General features: G+C 35.2%; 1 pseudogene; it reads right to left on the reverse strand.

The window, feature by feature from the left end:
• Nucleotides 1-15,282: 15,282 nt before the first annotated feature.
• On the reverse strand, nucleotides 15,283-15,977 carry LOC106736452 (60S ribosomal protein L9 pseudogene; annotated as a pseudogene).
• Between the last annotated feature and the right edge of the window lie 1,252 nt (nucleotides 15,978-17,229).

A 17,229-nucleotide genomic window follows, 5' to 3' on the forward strand; every position in this document is an offset into this window, starting at 1 on the left:
AGGGAAGATCTGTGTCTTAAAGAAAGGCTTAACCTATATCTCAAGGAAAAGGGAAGTTCTGTGTCTTGGGAAGAGATAAGCAAAAGAATATATTGTAATCAGTTGAAATATACATCTCAAAGATACTATGCCAGGAATAGGAGGTAGGAAGAATTCTGTTAATAGAAAATAAATGGCCTGTTAATGTCTGTGTCATGACTTCCCCAGTCCCTTTTGAAAAGATTTTGGAAAAATAGAAAAAGTATTCAGACTTCTGTCCACATGTTAAATTTGGGTGATGAGAAATTGATGTTTTCCCTTGGGGGAAAATCATTTTTCTTTTCTTTTTTTTTTTTTTTTTTGAGAGATTTTCATTATAGGGTGCATGTATTTGCCAGACAGTCGAAGAGAGAGACATTAGAGAGACAGAAAGCGAGAAATCACCCCCCACGGGGAATGGTCACGCCACAATCCCTTCTCCTCTATTCTCCTCTTGGGATCTTGGGCACACACGCACATGTGCTCAGCGTGAGTTTTAAGCCACCAGGTCCAGGATACAAACCATGGTCGACTAAGTGGGAGTCCAGTGGCATAGCCATTACACTAACTGCTGGTTCCCACTACTCATATTTCTTGTGCCCATGTGATGCTTCCTAGTCATCGGGTGATCCACATCTTAATTCATAAATTATTCAAGGAATAACTGAGCATTCAAAGGTGTTCAGGAGTAGGAAATTGGAAATCTCTCTTCTGCTTTGCCTCCCTGTTGTTCATTAGCATCCTACACTGTTGTCATTGATCTTGGGTGAAACAAAGTCCTCCCAGTCTCTAGAGAACAGGTTTGCCTGAAACTGAGCTTCAGAACCTCAACTGAGAAAAAAGAGATAAGAAAACATGCACACCATGTACCATGTGCTATATTAAATACCAAAGTCCTGAGAGTTCAAAGGTGAGTGGTGGAAGGGATGAGCCAAGGGTCCCAGACATTAACGTTGCAACCTCAAGCAGCCCACCTTCTGGCAAGGCCCTTCACTGGAACTGATGTCTGGATGATTCAGTTCATTTCCTAATCCCAAGAAACAAACCGGAGAGTCCAAAGGTGAGTAGGGGAGGGGATTTGCCATTGGTCCCAGCCATTAACCCTACAGCTGCAGGCAAAACCCTTCACCAGAACAGTGTCCAATATTAACTGATTTTTGACAAAGGGTACTTGTCAATTCAGGGGGAAAAAACTTTTTAGCAAATTGTATTGAAAAATTTAGCTATCCACCTGCAAAAGGCTAAAATGGATCCCTATCTCACCATTAGTAAAAATCAACTCAAAATGGATCAAAGATCTAAACTGAAGGCCTCAAACTACAAAACTACTGGTGGAAAACACAGGATAAACTCTCTCTTTTTTTTTTTTTTTTGAGAGGTTTTCACTATAGGGCACATGTGCTCACCAGACAGACAGAGAGATAGAAAGCGAGAAATCACCCCCCCAGGGGTGATTTTGTGCACTGTAAAAATACACAGTGACAGAATGTAAAAAAAAAAAATACAATATAAAGGAAAGCAGGGAAAACCAACACTTCACTCAGTGCAAACTGTTCGTGAGTAAGGGAAGCTATTCACTATCATGGAGACAAGTCTTAAGTTCTTCTCAGGCTTTTCTTTTTTTTTTTTTTTAGCGGTTTGTTTTTTTGCTATAGGGCATGTGCGCTCGCCAGATAGACAGAGACACAGAGAGACAGAAAGCGAGAAATCACTCCCCCGGGGGGATGGCCACACTGCAATCCCTTCTCCTCCATTCTCCTTTCAGGATCTTGGGCATGCATGCGCACGTGCCTGGCATAAGTTTTAAGCTACCGGATCTGGGACACGAACCGTGATCAACTACGTGGGAGTCCAGCGACATAGCCATTACGCTAACTGCTGGTTCCCAAGTTCTTCTTAGGCTTTTGATGACAATGTCTATAGTCATATTTTTGAATCTTAGGCTTTTTCTGGATATGTGTTTTCTCTAAGCCTGTACATACACATTTTAATTTTTTTCTTCTATTCTCCCATGAACTCAAATGATTTAAAATTTTTCTCTAAGACTCCTGCTTCTATTTTTTTCTTAGAGTCTTAATGTTTAACTTAATTCTCATAATCTCTTTACATTTGACTATTGTTCCCTTTCAGTTTTTATATGTCATGGCATTTGCCACTGCCTTCCTTGTGTTCCAGCCTGAAAGCATCACTAATGATCAAAGCAACCTGAGGAATTTATTTTCTCACAGAAAGTCTTATCATAAATTCAGTAATTCTAGTTAATCTGCTAAGATAGTGTAATTATGTTTTATTTCGTAAGATGTACAACAATGATATCCTATTTTGCTGTCAGTTTTTTATTATAGTTTTGATTATGAGTAAAAAATAATAATAATAAGTAAGCTTTTATTTCTGTTTAAGCTCCTAGTCCTACAATACAGAAATCCCTCTTTGGCGAGACACTGTAGAGAAGTGTTATTGTAAACAAATTTCTTTCTTTCTCTTTCATCTTGAGTTAGGAACAAAGGATGAGTGTTTTCCTCCCAACCATGTGAGACTGAGTCTGGAAAGAAGTCGAACAGGAAAACAAAAACATCACACACATTTCTTATAATTATGGATATGACTTTTGTTGTTGTTATTATTATTATTATTATTATTATTTTACATGACTCACAGAGTTCTACCAAGTAAATGTCTTTCTATCTAGCCTTTGGTCACATATTCTCTTCTTGTTTTTTTTTTTTCTTACTTTTCCTCACTTTTCTTAAATAACATGGATAACACATAGTTTCTTTCCTCATATTGGTCTTCAAACAAGCTATCAAAGAGCTTGAAATAATAATATTTCTCTCATTTTATCTGCTTGATTATCACTGTTAAGAGGAAAATAATCAAGGCAATTTAGAAGAGTTTTATTGAACAAATTATAACATAATTTAAATTAGGCAGTTAGCCACAGACTTCTGTACAACTCTGGGTAGCCTTGTTGTTGACTCAATATTTAAGTTTTGGTAAAGGAATAATGACATACAAAAAATGAAAGTGAAGGAATGAGGTAAAGAAAATTGGATTGGTTACAGGTGGATGGTAGGCTGCACAAACAGTCCAAAAGGTGAGTATTCTGTGATTGACTGAAGTGTGGTTAGTGTGATTGGCTATAACAGTAACTAGCTCAAAATAACAGCCTAACACGTATAATGTATAATTTGGCTTATTCATAGGAATTCAAATGTGAAAGTACAGGGCCCATTTTAAGCCAAATTAGTTTAACAATTTCTTCCCATTGATCAGTCTTTCAATTATTTGAGAGATTGACCAAAACTTAGGGCATTGGCTCCTCTCTGTCACCATTATAAATGACTTATTTTTTCTCTTAACGGACAGCAAAAGTTTTATCTGGTCTCTAGCAAAGAATCCATGAGTCACAATATCACACAAGTCACACATGATATCATACAGGTCGAACAGGTCCTCCTTTGCACTTTTACTGATCTGACTGACACAAGTTCATTCAACATTTGATGGATGGCTACCTAAAGAAACTTAAGACTAAAGAGTATAGAGCACACAGAAGGAATAATGTGATGATTAAAGTACACCCCCTTAACAAAAATGCTTATGAAATAAGCCAAACTAAATTAAACAGGTTAAGGTTCAAGCAACATAATTCAGGCAATTTAATAGTAATTGAGTTTAGCTGTTCATTTCATTGATTGGAATATTGTGATGATGGAGGAAACATAGTTCTCTGTTAAATGCCTTGTTATATTTTTTTCTCACATTCACACAACTTTTAATACTGCATATTGTTAGAATTATTCTATTTTATTAGATATTTTTAATACAATTTTTAATTTCAATAAAGGCATTTTTAGCTTTAATAATCAAAATAAAAAAGTGTTAAGAGTACTTTGCTTAAGACTTAAAAGCCAGGAAACAGGTTAGGATTCTGTTCAAAAGGTAGGTACATGAATCTATTGGCAGCTCAAGAGAAGACAAAAATCTCCAAATCTGGAAAACAAGGCATAAAAAAAATCAGTAATGTTTTAGTCAGAAATTATAAAATTCTATTTCATCAGTTCAGTCTCATGTACTTAATCCCTTCTCCTCTATTGTCCTCTCAGGATCTTGGGTATGCATGCACACACACACCCAGCATGAGTTTAAGCCACTGGTTCCCAGACTCGAACCACAGTCGATTACATGGGAGTCCAGCAGCATAGCCATTACTCTAACTGCTGGTCCCACCCTTTTTTAGTTATTTTTAAGGTCTTAATTCTATGTGTCTGTATTTAGTTTTCCTGTTATAGCAGTTCCTTCAGAACTTCTTGGAGAGATGATCTGATGTCAGTAAGTTATTTTAGGTTTTATCTTAGAATGTCCTTGTCTTTTCTTCTCATATGAAGGGTAATCTTAGTGAGTATAGTATACTTGATTGAAATTGTTTTTATTCAACTCTGAATACATTTTCCCAGTTTTTCCTTCTTGTATTTTTTTTAGTTCATTTCTTTCTTTTTTCTTTTTTTAAATTTCATTTTCTTTTATACATTCCATCATGTTATTTAGCTTACAAAGTGAATATTACAACATGTGAACATTTCTCACTAGTCCAGTTGATTAAACTATAAGATTATCTTCAAGAGATACTACCATATTTCTTTATCCCATTAAAGCTTTGCCTTTCTATTTTTTTTCTAAATGGCCTTGCTCAGACTGTACTCCCTCAAACACACTATATTGGATATTCACATCTATTTACTGTGTTTCCATATTCTTTAGTCAATCAGTTTCAGTAATAGAGGGTGGACACTTTGTATATTTTAAGTAGGGACATATAATGTCTCACCTTTATAGCCTGTACTACTTCACTGAGCAGTAAATCTTCCATATCCTTCCATTTTCAGTCAAAAGCCAGGGTTTTGTTGTTTTGTTTTGTTTTTGTTTATGGTATTTTTTGGGTTTCTTTGTTTGTTTGTTTGTTTGTTTTATGGCTGAATAGTATTTTATAGCGTATATGTGCCACAGGTTTTTAATGCATTCATCTGTTCATGGGCATTTTGGTTGGTTCCATGACTTAGCAACTGTGAATAGTGCCACAATAAACATCAATGTGCAAGCACTTTTCTGATTAAGAATTCTTCTGTCCTTTGAGTAAATACCAAGGAGTGGGATTGTTGGATCATATGGTAGTTTTATTTGTAGATTTGTGAGGCATCTCCAAATTGTTCTCCACAGTGGTTGGACCAATTTACATTCCTACCAGTAGTATAAGAAAGTTCTCCCTTTTAACCACGCCCCCACCACACTTACCACTTTTTGTTTATTTAATCTTAGTCATTATAATTGGGGTTAGCAGGTATCTAATTGTTGTTTTGATCAGTATTTCCCTTACAAAGAGAGATGCTGAGAATTTTTTCATATGCCTTTTGCTATTCATATGTCATCTTTAGAGAGTGTTTTTTGTTTGTTTGTTTCTTTGTTTGTTTTCAACTCATTCTCCCATCTGTTAATAGGGTTGGTCATCATTTTTTGGAACTGCTGGTTCCCAGTTATATTTATTTTTAAGTATCTTATATTTTTTGTGGCGATGGTAAATGGAATAACTTTTTTCAGTACTGTCTCAGTCTGCCTGTTGTTCTTATATAGAAATGCTATAGATTTCTGTATACTGATTTTGTATCTTGTAACTTTATTGTATTCCAGTACTACTTCCAGAAATTTTTTCATGAAAACCATTGGGTCTTCTGTGTGTACAATCATGTCATCAGCAAATAGTGATAGTTTCACCTCTTCCTATTTGAATGCCTTTTATTTTTTTCTCTTTTTTGATTGCATTGGTAAGGACTTCCAATTCTATATTGAAAAAGAGTGGAGAAAGTGGGCATCCTTGTCTTGTATCAGTTTTTAGTGGAAAAACTTTCAGCTTTCCTCTATTAATGATTATGTTTGCTATGTGTTTTTTATATATAGCTTTTATTGTGTTGATTAATGACCTTTCTATGCTGATTGTGCTGAGTCTTGATCATGAATGGATGTTGTATCTTATCAAATACTATTCCTGCATCAATTGATATGACCATACGTATTTTTTTTCTAATTAAGTTATTTTAATTGGCATTAAGAGAGAAAAAGTTTCTAAACAAAGTTTTCAACTATATTAAAAGAGCAGTTAGGTGTCATTTTTTTAACCTCCTTCTTTTGTTTCAAAGAATGAGTATATTTTCCAAAAAAAATGTTGAACTGACATTAAATTTAACAGAAGTATTAGTAAATTAGGACTGTATGTCAGAAAAATTCATATAGAAAACAAATCCTTTTTCCTCAGAGATTAAGAGATTTTTTTCCCAAGGAAAGCACTAATTTAAAGCAGATCTCTAAAATAGGACTTTTTAAAAAGTATACATCGTAACACATATTAACAAATAATGTGCTTATTAACTGACTACTTTGAGACTTAGAAAAAAAAAAAAAAAGACAGGAAAAACGATCAATCTCATCAGCATTTGTTAAGCAACAGTACTGATGAGATAACAGTGGATATCCACAACTCCTCTAAGGATCAGATAGGGTAATTACCCTCACTGGTAGAATTCCAACTGTTAAACAACTTTAACTATGTCATTAAAAATCTATGCTACCTAAGTTATCCAAATGACCAAAATTATTCAAATATTCTGCTAGCTAAGAACTATTCATTTTTTTTTTCTTTGAGAGGGTTTTGCTATAGGATACGTGCACTCGCCAGACAGACAGAGACAAAGAGACAGAAAGTGAGAAATCACCCCCCGGGGGGATGGCCATGCTGCAATCCCTTCTCCTCCATTCTCCTCTCAGGATCTTGGGCACGCATGCACACAGGCCTGGCATGAGTCTTAAGCCACCGGGTTCGGGATGAGAACCACAGTCGACTACTTGGGAGTCCAGCGAAATAGCAATTATACTAACTGCTGGTCCCCAGCATATATTAGTTTTGAAATCCATGCATTTTATATTTGTTCAGGAGGAAATATCTGAAATATCTGCAGAGAATGATTAGTGTATAAGATATATAAAAATATCTAAAATATCTGCAGAGAATGACTAGTGTGAAAGATATATGACTTGTAATGTCTGTTTATTACAGGGGAAATACTAGAAATTCCAGATACAGTAATGGGCCTTACTTTATTAGCAGTATGAACAAGCATACCAGACACAATTGCAAGTGTATTAGTTGCAAGAAAAGGTAAGAACTATGTCCCTCAAGTTGCAACGTTCACATGAAGCTTGGTTGAAACACACTGAGGAAAGATAGCTTTTTTTTTCCTTCATATAGTATGTGACCATATGGTTTTTTATCTTTCTTCTGTAATATGGTGTATTACATTTATGGTTTTACATATTTTGAACCAACTTTGCATTTATGGAATAAAATTTACCTGATTATGATGTATAATCTTTTTTATAAGTTGTTGGATACAATTTGCTGGTATTTTGTTGAGAATCTTTGCATCTACATTCATCAGAGTTGTTGGTGTATAGTTTTCCATTCTGGCCCTGTTCTTATCTCTTTTAAGGATAAGGGTGATAGAGGCTTCAAATAATGAATTATGGAGAGATTCACCCTTTTAGATCTTAGAAATAATTTGAGAAGAATGGGGGTTAATTCTTCTTTAAACATTTTGTATAATTCAGAGATAAAGCTCTCAGGGCCAGGACTTTTGCTGAAAGGTTCCTTATAACTGATTCAATGTCCTGGATTGTTAGGGGCCAACTCAGACTTTCTATATCTTCCTGGCTCAATCTTGGTAGATTATATATGTCCAAGAATTTGTCTATCTCATCCAGATTATCTTGTTTCTTGGCATATCATTGTTCATAGTATCCTCTAATGATGTTTTCTATCTCTACTATGTCTGTTGTTACATTGCCTGCTTCATTGCAGATTTGATTTAACTTGTTCCTTTCTCTCTTCTTATTTATTTTCACTAGTGGTGTAACAATTTTGTTTAACTTTTCAAAGAACCAACTTTTCCTTTTATTTGTTTTCTGGTAAGAGGTACACAGTTAACCTAATGGGATATTTTGTGTAAATAACTTGACATTTCTCTCTTGCCAATCTTAGTATATTGTTTTTGTCTGAGTTTTTTGTCAATTTGGGTGTAATGTACCTTGATGAAGATCTTCTTGGGTTGATTCTATTTGAGATCCTTTGTATTTTTGGGGTGTAGTCTCTGTTCTGCATTTTAAAAATTCATTAATCTGTTTATGAACACTTGATAAAGTTTCATATTTTAGCAATTATGGATAAGGTCACAATAAACATAGATGGGTAAGTGTTGGGCCCTCTGGGTTCTGCTTCATGGCTTAAATCTCCATTCCCATAGCCAGGGCCCCCAATTCCAAGCCCCATTGCTAGACAGAAAAAAAAGCATCTAGGAAAATTTACCTCTGGCTGTGTTGGCCCTCTGGGTTCAGCTTCATGGTTGTGATGCTCCCTCAGCCAGGGTCCCCTCTTCAAGAGCCCAGTGCTAGGCAGGTAGGCAAGTAATTTGTACTTCTTGTTCTTTCTGTCCCTTTTAACTTTTTTCTTTCTTTAAAAAAAAAGAAAAAAGCTTTCTGCCTTGTTTGTGCCTCTTACTTGTTACTTTGTCTCCTCTTCCCTAAACTAGGATAGAAAGAATCCAGGCAACTCAACCTCTGTGTTTGTGCACCACATTATTTTCCATTTTTAACCAGATTTTATAACCTAAAACGTGATTTCTGTTTTTTTCTCCCCTTATGTTTTAATTCTCTCCTTATTTTTAATTGCTTTTTCCTATTTCTATTTTCTATTACTTTTTCTTTTTCCTTGCTTTTCTGTTTTATTGCTCAGTCCTTACCTTCTGCTTAGAGGAGACTTAGGTGCATAGTAGCTAAAATCTGAACATTGTGAGTTTTAGAGAATTTTTGGCATCTCACAGTAGCAGTTGCTAAAAGAGTAAAGTTTTCCAGGGACTAGCAGTTAGTATAATGACTGTCTCTGGACTCCCATGTATTCAACTGCAGTTCAAGTCCCAGACCTAGTGGTTTAAACTTATGCTAGGTGCATGTGGGTACATGATCCCGAGAGAATGGAAAAGAAGGGATTGTGGCATGGCCATCCCCCATGGGGGTGATTTTTTGCTTTCTGTCTCTCTTTCTCTGTCTTTCTGGTGAGCACACATACCCTATAGGAAAAACCTCTCAAAAAAATTAAAATTTTCCTTTATAAATATGATAACAGATCCTGTGATTCCCACACTGGAGGAAACAGTAGAATGGAAAAAATAGCACAAAACTATTTCACAGCAAGGGAAATACATGAGCTCACATTCACAGACCCATCCTCCAAAAATTAGTCAAAAGTGAATACATTACCAAGTGACTAAAAATTGGAGAAGAGTTTCAAGGATGAGAAAATCAAGTAAAACATCACCAAAGGAAGAGTGTAGCTTGATTCCAAGTAGAGAAAATTTAGAAAATTTTACTGGAATGTCAGAAAAATAATTTAGAATATTTATGATAACAAAACTCTTTGAGATTCAAAAGAAAAATGATGTTGAGCTCCAAGACATGAAAAAGTCCTTCAATAACATGAAAGAAGAATTGTGCACTATTAAAAAAGAATCAAATAAAAATGTTAGAAGTAAAGGCTGTAATACAGGAAAACAAAATCTTCCTCAAAAGTATTCAAAGCAGATTAAGCCATGCAGAAGATCAATCTCGAGAGTAAAGGACAAAACCTCTGACCTAGAAGAAATAATAAAAAATACTGAAAAAACAGCCAAGATAACAAGAATACTATATGAGAAATGCTACCTTCCATAAAATGCCTAAACATCCAAATAATTCGTATCCCAGAATGTCAAGAAACCAATAAGGGCATTGATAATCTATTCCACAAAACTCTAGAAGAAAACATTCCAAGTCTAGAGAGGCACTCAAAAATTCAGACCCAAGATATACAAAGAACCCCAAGTAGAATCAATCAATCCATGAAGTTTCTCTCCACTGTACCCCATAGCTATATTGGTAAAAAAGCCATAAGCCATAGACAAAGACAAGATTGACAAGAAATAAGTGACAAATCACTTACAAAGGCTCTTCCATCAGGCTAATACCAAACCACTCACTGGATACAATTCAAGCAAGGAAAGAATGGGGAAATACATTCAAAGTGTTAAATGAAAAACACTTCAACCAAGAATATGATATCTGGCAAGGTTATTCTTTATATGAGAAAATAAGATAAAAATGTTCTTCCATAAGCAAAACATGAGTGAATTTACCAACTCCAGACCATATCTTCAAGAAATTCTGAAAGGACTAAATAATATTTCATAGAGTGTATGTGCCACAGATTTTCTAAAAGGATATAGTAACACAGTAAATGGATGTAAATACCAGATATAGTGTGTGTGGAAGAGTAGAGTCTGAGGAAGAACATTTAGAAGAAGAACAGATAGGCAATGCATTCATGGGATACTTTGATAGTTTTATCAACTGGACTAGGGAGAAAGGTTCACATGTTGAAAAATTCAGCTTGTAAGCTAAATAATGTGATTGAGTGTAAAAGAGAAAATGAAATTTAGAAAAATGAAAAAAAAAGAAAAGAAAAAAGATTAAAAAGAAATTCTGAAAGGAGTACTATACCAAGAAAACTAAAGACAGACAGAAATAAGAGAATCAAAAACTACTGAATATATAGCCAACTTAATGGTAGAAATATCTATAATAACATTGAATATTATTGATATCTAGAAATATCAATAATAACATTGAATATTAATCAATTAAATTCTCCAATCAAGAAATACAGATTGGCTGAATAGATTAAAAATCAGAAACCCTCCATCTGCTGCCAACCAGAAAACCATCTCACAGCTAAATATATAGAATAAAAGTGAAAGGCTGGAAAAAAGGTGTTTCATGCAAATAGAAACCAAAAACATAGCAGGAGTCTCTATAGTAATAAATAATAAAGATTTGAGCATAAATAAATAAAATATAAAATGAACTAACTACACAGAAAATAAAAGAAAGCAAAAACTGGTTCTTTGTAAAAAAATAAACAAGATTGACAGACCATTAGCTAGACTAACTAAGAAAAAAGGAATCAGTACAGCAAATTTGCAATGCATCAGACAACATTACAGACATAATAGAAATACAAAACATCAGTAGAGTGTACTATGGATGACGATATTAAAAAAAGAAAATTTGGATTAAATGGACAAATTTCTGGACACACAAATCTACCTCCTATGACTCAGGAGGACATAGAAAGCCTACATAGACCTGTAAAAAGAAATTATATTGAATCTGTAATAAATATTCTCCCAGTAAAAAAAAGTTTGGGTCCCAATTGCTTCACTGCTAAATTTTACAAAATTTTAAAGAAGAGGTAACTCCCATTCTACTCAAACTGTTTCCAGGGATCCAAAAGGAAGGAATTCTTCTAAATTTATTTTAGGAAGCCTCTATTACCCTCATTCTCAAAATGGATAAGGACACAATAAAAAAGGAAAACTACAGACCTTTATCTCTGATGAATATAAATGAAAAAATTCTCAAGATACTAGCTAACCATATTCGAAAGCATATAAAAAGTTTATTAATCCCGGGATGTAAGGGTGGTTCATAATGTAATACACCATATTAGCAGATTGAAAGGTAAAATAATGTAATACGCCCTATTAGCAGATTGAAAAATAAAAACCATATAATCATTTCAATTGATGCAATAAAAGTATTTGAAAAATATGACATTCTTTTATAATTAAGAGTCTCAAGAAAACTGGCATAGAAGAATAGTTTCTCAGCATAATAAAAGCCATCTATAAAAAAAATCTAGAGCTAATATTATACTAAATGGGGAAAAGCTGAAAGTTTTTCCATTAAAAACTGGTACCAGGTACCCGGTGGCTTAAACTCACACTGGGCATGTATGCATGTGTGCCCAAGATCCCAAGAGTGGAATGGAGGAGAAGGGATTGAGGCATGACCATCCCCCCTGGGAGGTGATTTCCTGCTTTCTGTCTCTCTGTCTCTGTCTGTCTGTCTGGCAAGCGCACACACCCTATAGCAAAACACTCTCAAAAAAAAAAAAAAAACAAACTGTTACTACATAAGGCTCCTCACTTTCTTTGCTTCTATTCAATATAGTACTGGAAGTAATAGCCAATGTGATCAAACTGAAAAAGAAATAAAAGCCATTACAATAAGAAAAGAAGAGTTGAAATTATTTCTGCTTGCAGATGACATAATTGTGTACTTAGAAGATCCAATACTATCCTCAAAAAATTCTCCTCAAAGTAACAAATGCATACAGTAAAGTGGTAAGGTACAAACTTACAAAAAGCTATACACTTCTATATACAAACAACAGGATGACAGAGACAGAACTGAAGAAAATAATCCCATTTACATAGCCACAAGAAGTATAAGATACCTAGGGATTAAACTAATCAGGGAAATTAAAGACCTCAGTAAGGAAAACTATAAAACCTTAGAAAAAAATTTAAAATTACACAAAAAAAGTGGAAGGACATTGCTAATTGTCCCTGATTGGCAAATAAATATAAACAAAATGCAATCCTACCCAAATTAGTCTATATTTTTGATGTGATCCTATAAAATTTTGAGACATTCTTCACAGATCTAGAAAAGACAATTGCAGAATTTTCCTGGAATCATAAAAGGTCCCATATTTCCAAAGTCATCCTGTGCAAGAAGAGTAGACTGGGTGGCATATCACTTCTTGGCCCCAAAATATATTACAAATTGGTGATACTCAAAAGAGCATGGTATTGGCACAAAAACAGACATGAAGACCAATGGAACAGAGTAGAGACCCCAGAAATAAAGCTCATAGCATACAACTAACTGATCTTTGACAAGCAATACCAGTCAATTCAGTAGAAAAGGAAAACCTCTAGCAAATGGTGCTGGAAAAACTGGGTATCCACTTGCAGAAAGATGAATCTGAACCACTATCTGTCATCATTAACAAAAAGTCAATTCAAAGTGGATCACAGATCTAAAGTTAATACACCAAGCTGTAAGACTACTGGTGTAAAACCCTGCCTGGGGAAACCCTAGCAGATATGGCAGAAGACAAATAGTTCTTAAGCAAGACCCTCAAAACACAGACAATAATTTCCAAAACAGACAGGTAGGATTACATTAGATTAAGAGGTTTTTGCTCAGTAGGAATGGGAGAGAATTTTTTGTTAACTGTGCCTCAGACAAGGAACTGATAACCAGAATATGCAAGAAACTCTAGTGGCTTACTCAGAAGAAAATAATTAGCCCAATTAAAAGATTGGGAAGTGAGCTGAATAAATAACTCTCTAAGGTATACGTACAAACAGCAAAAGGCACATTAGAAAATGCTCAACATCCCACATGGTAAGAAAGATACAGATCCAAACCACAATGCATACCACCTAGCCTCAGTCAGAGAAGCAAAGACTGAAAAAAAAAAAAAAAAAAAAAGTTCTGTAGGGGATGGGGTGAAAGGGTAACACTCCTATATTTTTGGTGGGAACATAAATCTGTCAAGCCACTGTGGAGAACAATATGGAGGTTCCTCAAAGACTTTAAACTAGAATTACCCTATGATCCAGCAATCCCATTACTGAGCATCTACCAAAGGACAGAAGAATACTCAGTCAGAAAAGTATATGTACAACTATATTGAAGTTCTACTTAAAATTGCTAAGACATAGAACCAACCCAAATGTCCACAATGGATTGAAAAAGTATAGCACGTATACTTCACGTAATACTATTTGGACATTAAAAAAATTTCTGGATTTGATAGAAAGTGGACAAATATAGATTTGTTGCTAAGTGAAGCAAGTCAGGCTACGAAAATAAAACATTGTATATGTTCACTTAACATATACTAACTGTCCATACTCTAGACTGAAAGTCTGGAGGACATAAAAGTTTTATGGACACTAGAGACAAAGTGGAAGGAGAGTGTGAGAGAGGAAAAACATAGAAAAGGAAATCTGGGGGGAAAAGAGTAAGACATTTATGGGATGCATGTATGATTTGTTATCTATTTTTATTATCTGTTGATGAGGATGTATATAATATTCTAAACTGGGCTGGACTGAGACATATATCATGCAAGGTACAGTAAAAGCTCTTTACAATCTAAAAGATACATGGTGATTGAACGTATAAACAAAAATAAAGAAAAAAGAAAATAAATAGATTGCTACATAGTAAGAAAGCATGTTCCCTTTGTTTAAAGCACTTGATAGTAAATGCAGACTTAAAAATTCTGTGAGCCACATTGGACTATAGAGATTTTCTGGCATTGGGACCAACAGTTAGTGTAATACCTATGTTGTTAGACTTCCATGTAGTCAACTGTGGTTCAGATCCCAGATCTGGTGGTTTAAACTCATGCTGGGAGTGTGGGCGTGCATACCCAAGATCCCGAGAGGAGAGTAGAGAAGTGATTGCAACATGGCCATCCAGCCTGGGAGGTGATTTCTTGCTTTCTATCTCTCTGTCTCTCTCAGTCTTCCTGACAAGTGCACACACCCTATAGCAAAAACTTACTTTTTGATACATGATATTACTCTTTCTTCCCATGAAATATGCCATTCTGGGCTGTACCAAGATCTTACCCAAGAATTGCTTTATGTATTTTTTTTATTGTGCAAGCCTTTTGTTCCATTAAATTTTTTCTTTAAATTTATTTTTTACATTAATTCACTATACATCATTACAACATACAAAATAATTTTTTCATCCAGAATACCCTATATATTGGCTCGATCAAGCATATCAACATACGTGTTATCAACAAATAATGTTTTATTTTTTTATCTCCTATATATTTTCCTTTTTTAAAATTTTTTTGCCATTCTTTTTTTCGGATGGCAAAATTCTTCTTTATCATGACACAAACTACATCTTGTAGCTCATAGTAAGGCTTTGTCACTTTGTTCCACTTCTCAGGTATCTCTTTACAAGTGACTAGGAAGTGTCTTTACCAAATATAAATTGGTGCCATGGTAACATTAGCCTCAGGATCTTCCTCAACCTCTTTATCTATATCTATGAATAGCCACATTCCCTGATATCATATTTTTCTTGCCTGAAATATCCTTGCTATTTCTTCAAAAACCAGATTTAAGCCATTTGTTCCTGCAAAGAAAAACTAGATAAAAAAATTCCTGATCAGGAATTCTGTATTGTTCTTAGCATACTCCTATTACTAGGAGTAATTCTTTATTCCTTAGTTGCTTACTTGCCAAGTAGTTGGAAAAGGATAATCAGTTTAAGAAAGTTTCAAATCAATCGTTGTCTTTTATTATCTTTAAAATGTCATATGAAGGCCTTAGAAATTATCCGGCTTGTTACTGTAGTTGGAAAACTCTTAGATCTTACTCATCAGTCTGCTGGACTGTACCCTTCTCAGAGACATAGATACCATCCAAGAATTTTCTTATATCCTTATTTTTAACTGTGGTGGCCTGCTGTATCAAAGCAGCTGCATTTGAAACAAGTTCAATATCATTGCCTTCAAGGATCAACTCATCTTTCTGGGCTTGAGATACTGAATAAGCAACACCTGGTTTCATTCAAATTCTCTGGATATATTTTTCACCCAAGAAATTTTGGATTTCAACAAGAGACCCATTCTCCTGAATAACGACGTTGATGGGGAAATGAGCGTACACAGACCTCATCTTGTAGCGGAAGTCCAATGTAACACCCTTGATCATGTTTTGGACATGACTACAGATGGTGCGAACGGTCGCCAGCTCCTTTCTGTTTCCCCACCATTTGTCAACCTGCAGCCTCTTCTTCTTCTTCCCAAGGAGGCTGAACTCGACATTGATGTGATTGAAGTCCCTCCGCAGGGTTCCTCGGGGCCCTTCATGATGACGGTGCGTCCCTTCTGGGTGATGTGGACGTTCTAGGAATGGGTTGCTGAGAATGGTCTTCATCCTCGCAGTAAGCACAGCAAAGAGAGCTTTTTTTGCCATTCTTGATTCCCTATCCCTAACCCTCTGCCATGTCCCATTCTCCTCCTACATTGTCTCTGGTATTCATGGTTGCTTTCTATGCCTCCCCTCCATTTAATTGATTTGCTAATGAACTTAATTAGTCTCAATATTTCCTTCTTTGGAGGTCCCAGGAAATTGGTGTGGGTAACAGTCTGCCTCCTGCTCATGCAGCATTTCTCAAGGAGCCTACCCACTGATTCTCACCTGGAGATGGGCTACAGTACCATTGATCTCTATGGAGATCCCAGGAATCAGCATAGGTAACATGCTATCTCCCACTCACACTGCTCACAAAGAGGAGCTATTGTATTTATTAAGTCAGGCTTTTCACTTGATAGTGTACAAAACTGTTTCTCAAATGTTAATAAAAATTGATAACTATTGCCCTTGGTACCCTGAGACCAGAATTTAGAAATTAGCTGATTGGAGAAAAATTGGTATTAGCTTACATGAAGAGCTGCATGCTCCTATAAAAAAATATATTCCTGGCACCTATGCAGAAATGCCATACTTCAATTTGAGAAATTGAACACCCCTTTTAAAGAGGTATTAGCAACTAGCGCAGAGGCTGAGCCTAATCCAACTGTATTTCTGGCTCTTTTTACTCTGCCTCCCCAATTTAAGAACTTATCTAAAGAACTGACTAGAGAAAAATGCCCAGGGAATGTTTGCAGGAATGTCTAAGCAGCACTTTATAAGAAGGGGACACTTCCATGTTTTCTGTCTGTCTTATTATGTGCAAAAGTGTACAAGCAACATATAAATGTTTATCCCATAGTATACTTAAGGAATTTAGACAACCTATCACTGAATATGGAGCCAACAATCATTATATTATAGGGATGATAAACAACATAGCAACAAATGCTAAGCTTACAACCAACAACTGGAATATTTTGTAAAAATGGTAGCTACTCTTTCAATATACAGTTTGGAGACATGAGTTTGATAATTGATGCCATCAGACGACTGCATATAATTTAACAAGAAACCCAGAGTGATTGCTGAAATGTCATCACGGACTGGAAATTATGCTACTGATGAACAACATTACTACTTGCCACTAGAAGTCTTTGGGCAAATAGCCATCATTGCCACTTGTACATGGAAGAAAATACCTGATTCCTCTGAGGAATGTCTTTCTTCTGTTAAGGTGTGTTGAGGGTCACAAGAAACCTATGACTCATTTACA

The sequence above is a fragment of the Tupaia chinensis genome, unplaced genomic scaffold (assembly GCF_000334495.1).
Source record: "Tupaia chinensis unplaced genomic scaffold, TupChi_1.0 Scaffold140391_1, whole genome shotgun sequence".
Classification (NCBI taxonomy): domain Eukaryota; kingdom Metazoa; phylum Chordata; class Mammalia; order Scandentia; family Tupaiidae; genus Tupaia; species Tupaia belangeri.